The 10568-nt window shown below is 39.6% G+C and overlaps 1 protein-coding gene across 1 annotated transcript in view; it reads left to right on the top strand.

Moving 5' to 3' along the window:
- Nucleotides 1–10568, top strand: part of LIMCH1 (LIM and calponin homology domains 1) — a 114652-nt gene that overhangs the window by 9748 nt on the left and 94336 nt on the right. The window contains exon 2 of the mRNA XM_009332439.1: nt 3694–3763. The gene's annotated coding sequence lies outside the window, so the exon portion shown is untranslated. The remainder of the gene's footprint in view (nt 1–3693; nt 3764–10568) is intronic.

The following is a 10568-nucleotide window of genomic DNA, read 5'->3' as shown; positions in this document are numbered from 1 at the left end:
GGATTTCTGATGCTTTTCAAAGTCATCAAATTTGTGATTCCAGAAGAATGTGAAGTTGTTTTGTCTTTTTTGCGGGGGGAGTAATGTGATGGCCGTACAAAATTTTCAGAGATAACAGTGAGGTTGGAGAACAGATGCTGGAATTGTTCCCCTGTCCATAGATGCCTACAGTGCAGGTATCTAGACTTGTGCAGCTAAGTGCAGAAAAAAAGCTGCTTCTGGTTGTGGTCATGTTGACGACTGCCTGATGTCTGACTTTTCTGCTGTCTGCAATGCAGTAGGCAGGACAGTACTCTGCCATGTACTGGTTGCCAAGGTTTCTGAATCGTAACCGGTGAGGTTTTCTTACAAAATCTTTTTTTTTGAGTGGTACGGAAAAATAACAACAAATGTTTATTAACAGGTCAACACACATTATTATGGTCAGGTCTAGGGCTGGGAGAGTGACAAAGCCCACAGCTATAACTGTAGCAGGCTGGAAATGGGGCCAGTGTAGTAGGGCCAGAGGAAGGTTTAGGCTGCAAATGTTTTCTCCTCTGTGAACTTGGTCACTGGGGTCCCGTCTGAGTGTCTTCATGTCAGAATGAGCCAAGGGATAGGGTTAGGGTTATGATTAGGATTGGGGGAGAGACAAAGGCTAGAGCTGCAGATGCAGTGGGGCTGCCAGAGGAAGGTGTGCGCTGCAAGTTTTCTTCCTTGCAAACTCTTTAACCTGAGACATGGCTGCCCTGGGCCTCAGCTCCCCAGCTAAGTCCTTTGGTTAGGGTCGGCAGGGCAAGAAAGCGTGGGACTGCAGTTGTAGGGGGCTGCCAGGGGAAGGCGTGGGTTGGGAAGTGTTTTCTCCCCTGCAGGCTCTTTCCCCTGGGCCATGGCCGAGGGCCTTGCACCAGGTCGCCAGTGCAAAATGGTTAGGGTTTTTCTTTGCCCCTTATTTCAACAGAAACCTACTGGAGCTGATAAAACTTTACATGTCAAGACAGATGCTCTATATGAATCTAAATAGGCACAGAAAATTTAGTTTGTGTGTATTGACCTATGTGGGAAGAGGTGTATTCAGTGGCTTTTTCGAGAAGCAGGAACAGATAGTAAGTGTGACTGAAGGTGGTCATTGAGACACTCTGCGTAAACAGTATGGCTTTTCAGCCAGGTTGGTGGCTGAGCAAGCTTAAGCCACTTGATATTTTGGCATCTGGACTGTTGCTGTAGATGAGGCAATAATTTAGAAGCAGACAGTCTGCTTTGGAAGAAATCTCCCTTTGGCACATTCTGCAGTGAGCAAGTCCTGGGGTTTTGGTGCCAGACTGTTTAGAGATGTTTCCAACAGGAGGTAAACATTTTAATAATAGAGACCTTTCTTCCTCAGGCTTTTCCATCTTGCTCCATCCCATCTCCTCCCTCTTCAGACTCCAAACGGTGATCTAAAATGTTGCTTATTCCCTGCTCCTTTCCTTTCTCTCATTTTATCCTTCCCCCATATTGAAGATTTATTTAGAATGGGCGTTTGCATTTGAGGTTTCCATTAAGACCTCTTTATTTTACTTTCTATTACTGTCTATGGCTTTTGATCTGCACCTGCAATATTGGTTGTGGTGCCTAATGTATTCATGTTTGAGTATTACAGAAAATTGGATGCTTTAGCTAATATATCCTTTTTTTTTTTTTCCCTGAGACAGAATAGGCAGATTGAAGATGGAAATCACATCAGAGCTAGAGTATTTGGAAAGAAGTGCTCTGATGAAAAAAAATAAAGATCTTAAGTTGCCTGTTGCTGCAGCTAAATGGAAAATAATAGTTTATAGGGTTGCTGCTGTGGAAGTCTGAAAGGCTTGTGCCTTTTTGGGGATAAAGAAGTAATGCTTGTTTGTCATCTATGAAATTAATGATTATAGGAAGTGAGATATGTGGTTCCTTTCTTGCCATTCTGTGTATCTCGGGGAGGAGAAGTGAATTGTTTGTATATAAAAGTATATTTTTTCATCATTTGTTTTTAGGACATAATAGTGTTAGATTCTACCTTAAGCAGAAGGCAGGAATAGCACAGCAATCTGTATGAGCTCAGGTTACAGAGTTTTTAACTGCAAGAAGATTAAGAAAATACCCCCAACTCCCAAAAATGTCATTCACATTGGGTTTGTTGCCACTCCTGATTATGGTGGTATTGGAGGTGTGGGGACTCCAAGTGTGTAATAACACCAGTACAATTTAGGACAGGTTGGACAGAAACTTTATTAACTATGATCATAGAGTACATTTAGAATAGCATCTCCCCCTCTGCTCCCCTGTTCTCTCCAAGTGATTGCAGAGACCCAACCTATATACTGTTTCAGGGGAAAAAAGAAAGAGGTGAGGAAAACCAATCATTTCAATGTTAACAAAGCCAGATATCCACCCCTGGAAGGGATGGACTCCTTAATGAGCTTGCTAACTGCCACAGTCCTAAGAAGGAATCAAACAGTAAATAACGTGACAATATGGAGAGATGACTCTTGCAGGAGCCTATAGGAGTGGCATATCCCGTGTTATCTTAGCTCGGAAGTGGGCAGTTGGAAACAATCACAGACTGTTAGTTTTGAGTTGAAAGGAATGTTCTTTTAGTTAGGATAAACTTCTTAGCCAGACCTCTCAAATCTTAAATATTAATATTTTTACCACTACAATAGGCTGCTAGAAGAGTCAGTTCTTGAATGGAGACAGTATCAGCACAAAGTGAGATTCCTCTCTTCCATAGTGGGTATACTAATTTTTGGAGAGCTTTACATTATCATAGACATCTTTGTTTCTCTTCAGTTACCTTGAATTTGAAGTGAGTGTCTTGACCTGACGATTTTCTTCCCAATGGATGGGACTGGTTGAATTTTATTCCTTTGGATAAAAGGCATAAGGGTTTTCTCTTGGGGGAAGGGTGGTAAAGAAACAGTGTTTGTTGCAACAGGATTTTATAATTAAAATTCCCCACTTTTAGAGGCTTGGTCGTTTTTTTGAATATTCTAACAATGAGTCATGTCAGCAGTTCTTATAGCGTGTTCATGGGTGATGGGGAACTTTGGAAGGATTGCTAACCTTTGGACACTGAACAGTGTCCAACTGTGGTATCACTGGCCCAATGATGTTTTCATGAGGTGTGGGGTTTTTTTTTTGGACTCCCTTTTTATTTGTCTCCTCACATTTACGTTTTATGGGGACCTCTGTTCTCCACAACATATGCAAGGATGGCATTTAATTAATTAAGTACAGATGCAGAAAAATAGACAGGCCACCCATAAAGTAAGTGTACGTCCTTTCTCACTTTCCTGCAGCGTAGAAACTGCTGGACTGTTCTTCCCAAGCTATCGCAATACCCAGATGCCTTCTGGGTTTCTGCTCTCAGGCCCTTCTAGGCATGACTTTCCTCTAGGCAGTGGAGGCAGACTGATGTGACAGAATTCACCCACAGCCTGTGAAGACTGATGTGATCTAGATACATTTAGGATATAAAAGAAATATTGTTGTGGTACTGTGCTGTGGATATTTTTCCTCCTAGTTTTTCTTCATTTCAGTGGCGGGTCTTTGGGTACACACATGTGTTTTCAGGAGAGGAGAAAGGGGGAACATCTTCCTTTCCAGCCATACTGAAATCCTTGTGTGCTGGGGACAAGTGTTTGATAATTTGGATTTTGTGACTTACCACTCATAAATACTCCTTTCTTGTAACAGGTTGCTGAATGCAATAAAGCCTGGATTGGTAAAAAAGATCAATAGACTACCGACCCCCATTGCAGGTTTGGTGAGTATGTCAAATGGAGAAAAAAAATCTTTCAGTGCTGTTTTTTGCACCTTGATTTTATGACTGTGTGATTTAGATAGCAATTATTTTTGTAATTTGAACTCTTCTAACCTACTAAATTCATACAGTCCTTCTGAAATCTGAACTCTCGGTCTAGTCATGTTAAGACCTTCCAGTCTTTTTTTTTGGAAGTGGGCAGTATTCAAGAGGCAGAGTATGTTTTTAGAGGAAGAATATCATCTTTGTTATATGTCATCTTCCAGTTGTGGCGTTAGCTTTAGAAAGACTGGAACGTATGTGTTAGAAGCCATCACCACAAAAAGATAGCTGTTTGGAAAGAAAGAAAAATGTACTTGTATATTTTGTCTCATTTTCTCTTTCCCCAAAATACCACAGTCTGCAGATAACATTCATTGTGGGACTATCTAGGGAACTGTTTCCTGTTGACTTTAAGGGCAGAGTAAAAGTTGGCCATAGTCTGTTATAAGCAAGGAAGACCACAGAGGACATGCTGTCAGCCTGTGGGCTCTCAGGAGCACTGGGTGCTCAGGAGGTCACCTTCAAGGGGTGGCACAGTCCTGTGCCTGCTGTTGGGGAAGAAGGTGGGGGTATGAATGGATGTTGGGTCTAACAGGATTAGCCACATAGAAACATGGCTGTATTGATTTTACCTTGAGAGGTGGCTGGGAATAAAAGGGCCCCTGAGCATATGGAAGGCGGCCATCCTCGATTTAGACTAATGATATACTTATATATGTGATTCCTTTCTGTTCTGGCACTACTCACATTGTCGTTTAGTTGTGCAAGATTCAGAATGTATTACTTGTTGATAGCTGAGGTTAATGTTCCTTTATATAAACTGCATTAAAAAGTTTTAGTGTATTAGAAACCACATTACATACATTTTTAAATTGGTTCTATAATGTAATTATATAGCCTTTTAGGCTGGGTCCTTCAACCTGTAGATTGACAGGCATATTTCCGCATGAATACCGCTTAGTTTTAGGATTTAATTTGTGATTCCCACCACTCTTTCTCTAAAGTTTCCTTGTGTGCCTTTCTTTTGCCTCTAAAACCCATCTAGTTTTATTCCTACGCAGTCCTATTTGAAAGGAGTATTTGATCTAAACAGCTGCAAAAGATACCAGTAGTGCAGTTTTCTTTTCCTTGGCTCCCTTTCAGGAAAGACTCAATTTTTGTTATGACTGTTTTAAGAGGATGATATTGAATTACATTGGTTTTTTTCTTATTCATATGTAAAATCCCAAAGGTAAGGTGGTTTTAGTAGGAGGGACATAGAAAAAGCCATTATGTGTGTGTATTTTTCTCATTCCTTGAGATAAATCTCCCTTGCAAGATGTATATCTTCAAAGCATTACCAAAAAAACAGTTTTCAGGCTATTAATGGTACAGCAGATCTTTTTTGTGTTGGAAGGTGACTTTTTTACCTCTGTACCTGTGTCCTCTACTTACCTTTAGTAATTACTTTTCTAAATTTTTTTTCTAATGAATAATTAGTCTGTTAAAAAAGTTCACTGGTGCTTCTGGCTTCTTGAACATTACCAATGGGTGTTTTTATCTACTGCTCTGTGAATAAATTGCTCCAAACAAAGCAAGCTATCCAAATGTCCCCTTGCTTTCAAAGGTGTCTAGTTCCATACCTGCTGACTTCTGTTGCCATTTTTACTTACAGTGGTGAGTAAGTGGCTGTTTTAAGGATTGCATGTGAATTTAAATGATCAAGTGTTCTAGTCTGTTATGTGTATTTATGGTGTATTGTTATAAAGTACAGACATCGGGAGCATGTTTGAGTGCAGGGTGTATCTTTTTCTCTTACCTGTACTATGTCTGTGTGTCTGGGGAAAAAAAAAAATTTTTTTTGACACTATAGGCCAGCAGCAGTTATACCTCCTAGTTAGTTGACCACATATGAGGGACATTCCTTTATTTATTGCCAATTTTTCTTTATTATCTTAGCCTTGGTTGGCTTGACGTAGTATATAGTTACTTCTTTCCAGTTATTTCACCCCAGTGAGTGTGATTTCCTCCAGTACACGTAGAAGTAGTGTGAAAGCTTCAGTACCTTTTCTGCCTTGTGTGAGATAATATACTTTTGAACTCTCAGATACTGCTTCTGCCTAGAAAGTGTAACTTATTCATTCTAACAGAATTAATTAATTTCTTCCAAATAGCTGATAGAATAATTATTTAGTTCGCTAGTAGAGACAATAGGTTGGTTTTCTTTTTTACAGAGTTGGAGCTAAAACTTACGAGTAATTGTGAAGTACTCGAAGTGCCTTTTGTTTCATTTTTAACCTCCAGAGACACAAGCAGTCATATGTAGCTCTACAAAATGTCTACTTGAGTTTAATTCTCCAGATGATACTCTATTTCTCTCCTTTGTTATTGTAAGGACAAATGAAGAAGTATGCTTTATTGAAGGAAAGTAACAGTAAACTTGAAGCCTGTATCAGAGACATGCTGAGATGTTCATCTGGGAGTATTATCAAGTGTAAAAATTTTGCCTATATTTCGTGTTTGAGTAATTTCTCATAACACTGCTGTGAAGTATTATGTATAGCTGGTTTAGTGTCGACAGATTGAATTCTTCAAACTTTTCCTGGTGTTTAAAGCTAGATGAATCTGCAGTTACTCCGAAATTCTTACCAGTGACTTGCTCCTGTGGTTTAAGAGGGAATGGCTTATTTGCAGATCTTTTGTATACCATAACCAATCATGTAAGCAAAATTTACTGGTTATAGTGTTGTAGTGTTAAAGTAAGGACTCGAGGATCTGCACACCACCATACTAAGCACAGGCCATATAAATACACAAAGATGATCTTTGTCTCGTTGCAAGTCTAAGTCAGGATGTGGATTGTATGCAGCATTACATATAGAATTACATATGTTCAGCTTGGCAGGCTTGTTTGTAATTTGCTTTGATCTCCAGAAGTGTCGACTGCTTCTGTTATCACAGCAGAAATGATACATTGCTTTAATGAAATAAAAAGTAGGACCAATGGTTTGGTATTCAGACTTACAGTGAGTATTAAATTTGATGAAATGCTTTCTCATTCCTGTTCAGTATTCATTAATCCAGAAAGCTAATGCTCCCACAAAAAAGCAAATTCACAAAACATCCAAAGAACATATTAAACCTAGGTAGGAATAACAGGCTTTGCTGAAAGAGCCGTGTTGCCAGAAGAAACTTTCTCATGTGAGAAATAGATACTGAACATCTTTGTTTTAAGACTGTCAGCTTTCTAGAAGCACCATTTCGCGTATTTAATTGTGCAAGGCTGGGAAAGTATTTTGGCTGAGTCGTTAATTAAAAGACCATCTGAAGCTGCAGAAGTCTTACAAAGATGGATTATTAGAGTACAATGAATATAATTAATGTATAAGTGATTTTTACAAAACCAGCAATTTTTTCAGTGAGTTGCTGTTGGTTTCTTTCATTTTTGTATGATGTTCATAGTGGGCACAACTAATTTTTAAGGTTTCTACTAATTGCAATTTTGTACAGTTGTGCCTTATATATTTAATTCTATAGAAATAAAAAATTTCCAGCATCATCATAGATAAGCTTTGCTTTATAACACTAACCACTGTATGTTGACTATCTTTTTCCCTTTAAAAAAATCCTAGTTTTTGCTTCCTGTGCCTGAATAATGTCACTCTGTGAGAAAAGAAAAGCTTTCTGCCTTATCTTTTGTTTGACAGGGTTTAGGAGAGTTTATAGCATTACTTCAGTTCCTTGAACAATCCCCACAGGAGCTCAGACGCTTACTTCAGAGGCTATGTGAAAGAATCTCACTTATAATAGTAGGAAGTAGTCAAGACAAAGTTGGAGAGCTGAACTTTAGCTTGGATCTTGGCTTATGTTTCAGCACTACTGAATAAAAATCTGTTTACTGTGGCATCCAGTTTTCAGCGTGTGTACGGTCCTCATCTTTGTGACGTTTGTATGATTTAGCAATGGAAAAAACAGCTCTGCAAAAGTCACCTGGTTGCACGGTTATTGCACCAAGACGAACAGAACTGTAACGTGCTGTTTAAAAAAGCTTGTCCCTTTGAAAACAAGGTTGGGTTTTTTTTCTGTGATTATTTTCCTAGGAAGTTTCTCTTGGCAAAGCGTTCTCTGGGAACTTGCTATGAACTTTATTAAGAATAGCTACCTGTCTGCTGGTGCTGGTAATTTGCTCTTATGCTGTACTGTTGCATGAATTCCCGTATTTTTTTGATGTCATATGATGTCCCTAAGAAATTCCAGTAGTGTATTAGCTTTCAGGAGTAGTGTATTAGCACAGGAGTTTGTGCTTCTAATTAAGTTCAGCAAATGAGATCTTTTTTCTTCATGCAGATATGAACCTGAAAATAAAATAACAAATATAGTGTAGTGTGTTTCACAGAATTAAAAATCATTAGAGAAGATAAATACATGCATTATTCTTATCACTCCTTCCACTTGTACTTCAGTGTTACTATATGGGTTTTTTTTGATAAAAAATTGTCTTCTCATTTTTCATTCTAATTTCTCACTCTCCCTTTAATTTCCCTTTCTGGAAAGAGCCTGCTTCTATTGTAAGATCTAGATTCATAATACATGATAACTTCTGTTTCCTTATTTTGTACTTCTTCTTGCTGCTGGACAAATTCATTTGCCAGCACAATTGTATCCATAAAAAAAGTCTTGCTGTGTAAGCTGTGGTACATGTGAAGTAAACAGAAGCAAAATTTCCTAACTGTCTAAAAACAGTAAGTTCTTGGCACTCACATCCCAAAAGCATTTTTGTGAATGTTGATGGAAAGCGAAGTGTCAACATCATAGCAAAATGCTGTGCAAACCATTCTGCCATGGTTTCTGTGGATCTTCCTTGCTAAATGGTAGTTGGCTTCAGTTCTGATATCTGAATATTTGACTAAAACAATACTTAGGGTCTGGCCAGTGGTTAGGAGCAGCACTGTGTGCTTTGGCTCACCACATACTATAATATATATTGAATCCCTTCACTAAAACAATAGTATCCTTAAAAAAAAAAAATAATTGTTTGCATTGTTGTGTCCTTGTATGCTTGTGTTGTTTCCCCCCCCCCCCAGGCTTTCTAAACTCTGCCTTTGAATTCATTTTTCACTTAGATTTTCCTGCCTATTTGTTTTGATGTCACCTGAGCTGGACAGAGCTACTAGAAAGTTCCTGTTTAATGAATTTAGCCATATGCTGTACTCAAAACACTTCTAAGTTTCATGAAGAACACAAAAGTAAACAAGCAGGTGTTTCTTAACCAGGCTGTTTGTAAACAGAGTCCGTGTGGAACAATCTACAGTGACTGTAATTAATTCATCACAAAAGAGGGAAAACAGCCATCAGTTCAAATTTGGCAGGAAGCATAGAGGAAGCAGTATTGATGGGGAAAAAATGAGATGCAAGGCAATAAAAACTAAAACTTTACATTGACGTTCAGCTGTTTGTTTTTTTTTTTTTGTAGACTTGATTGAGGGTTTTTATTGCTCCCAATTAACCACGCAAATGCTGTCCAGAAAGGATTGCTCTTCTCCCATTTAGAGGAAAAACTAGTGAGTTACGTGCAAAACACAATGCTGGCATCTCATTTAGTATTTTATTGATTGAAATGGATGTGCTTGCTATGGTGTCGGGTTTGCCTCCAAAACTCTCATACTTCTGATGCTGGAAACTAATCATCGCTCTGACAGTAGCATATGTGCTGGAGATGTATTCCACAGCTGCACTTGGGTTCAGCCTGTGTTGCCCAGGCTTCCAAGTTTGAACTTTAACCTGAGATATGGATGTAAGAGAGGCTGAAATAATAGGAAATTAATAAAATACATGGACTGTCAAAAAAACCCAAGGGAGGTTAATGACCCCACCTGTTTACTTGCTTTTGATGGTCTGAGCTGCGTTTAGCTATAAAGCGTACCCTCAGAGAAGTGTGAGTTCAGCCAGCTCCTAGTAGTCTTCATGTTCATCATCCCATTCTAGCTCATGAGCTGTCCTTAAGATCCATAAGTGGTGCCTTCTGTCCTCAGCTACCAGCTGGAGTGTTGCGTTTATGATGGCTGGAAGCAAAACTTGAAGTGAGTGATGCTTGCTTCCGAATTGGCCGTTATTGATCCCTCGCAGGCTTCTGTGTGCTTCCTGCACCACTGGTCCCAGCCAGCACTCAGCCAGGGCTTCTGCAGACCAACCTCACTGCTGGCCTTAAAGTCTCTTCTTCTGGATGCTTCCTTGGCTGCAGTGCTTACAGTGCACTCAATAAGCTAAGCTGTTTGTTGGCTGGGACCACTACCTGTCATGCTAAGGATACCGTCCCTTTCTGCCAGTGTCCAGGAATTTGTCCCTTGTTACAAGCTTGAAGCGCTCTCATTTAGCGTCCAGAACGCCCTGAACAGTTTCCTTGTTGGGTCAGGATGGCACCAGCCAAGATGGGAAAGGTTTGTAGGACACACGTGAAGGACAGCTGTGAAGTGCAGCTGCTGTGGACAGATGCAAACTTTGTCATGTTGTTGAGGCCCATTCCCAAACGAGGCTGGCTAGGATTCAAAGGTAGAGCAGTTTCACAGTCAGCTTAAGCGGTGCCCTGAGTGTGCTGAGCTCTGCCACTGAGAATGTCATGACTTGGTTTGGCCAAATGCTAATAATATGTGTAAGCTCTTTGTGGCAAGGATCATCTGCTAGTCTGTTTTTGTCTAACGCTTCACCCCATGAGTCCTGCTCCGTGGCCAGGACTCCTAGACAGTATGTTAATACAAATAATAAATAACACTTACAAAAATATCACAGG

This window comes from Pygoscelis adeliae, unplaced genomic scaffold (genome assembly GCF_000699105.1).
Source record: "Pygoscelis adeliae isolate BGI_AS28 unplaced genomic scaffold, ASM69910v1 Scaffold59, whole genome shotgun sequence".
Lineage (NCBI taxonomy): Eukaryota > Metazoa > Chordata > Aves > Sphenisciformes > Spheniscidae > Pygoscelis > Pygoscelis adeliae.
Note: the sequence above shows the minus strand (reverse complement) of the source record. Positions and strands in the feature narration are given on the sequence as shown.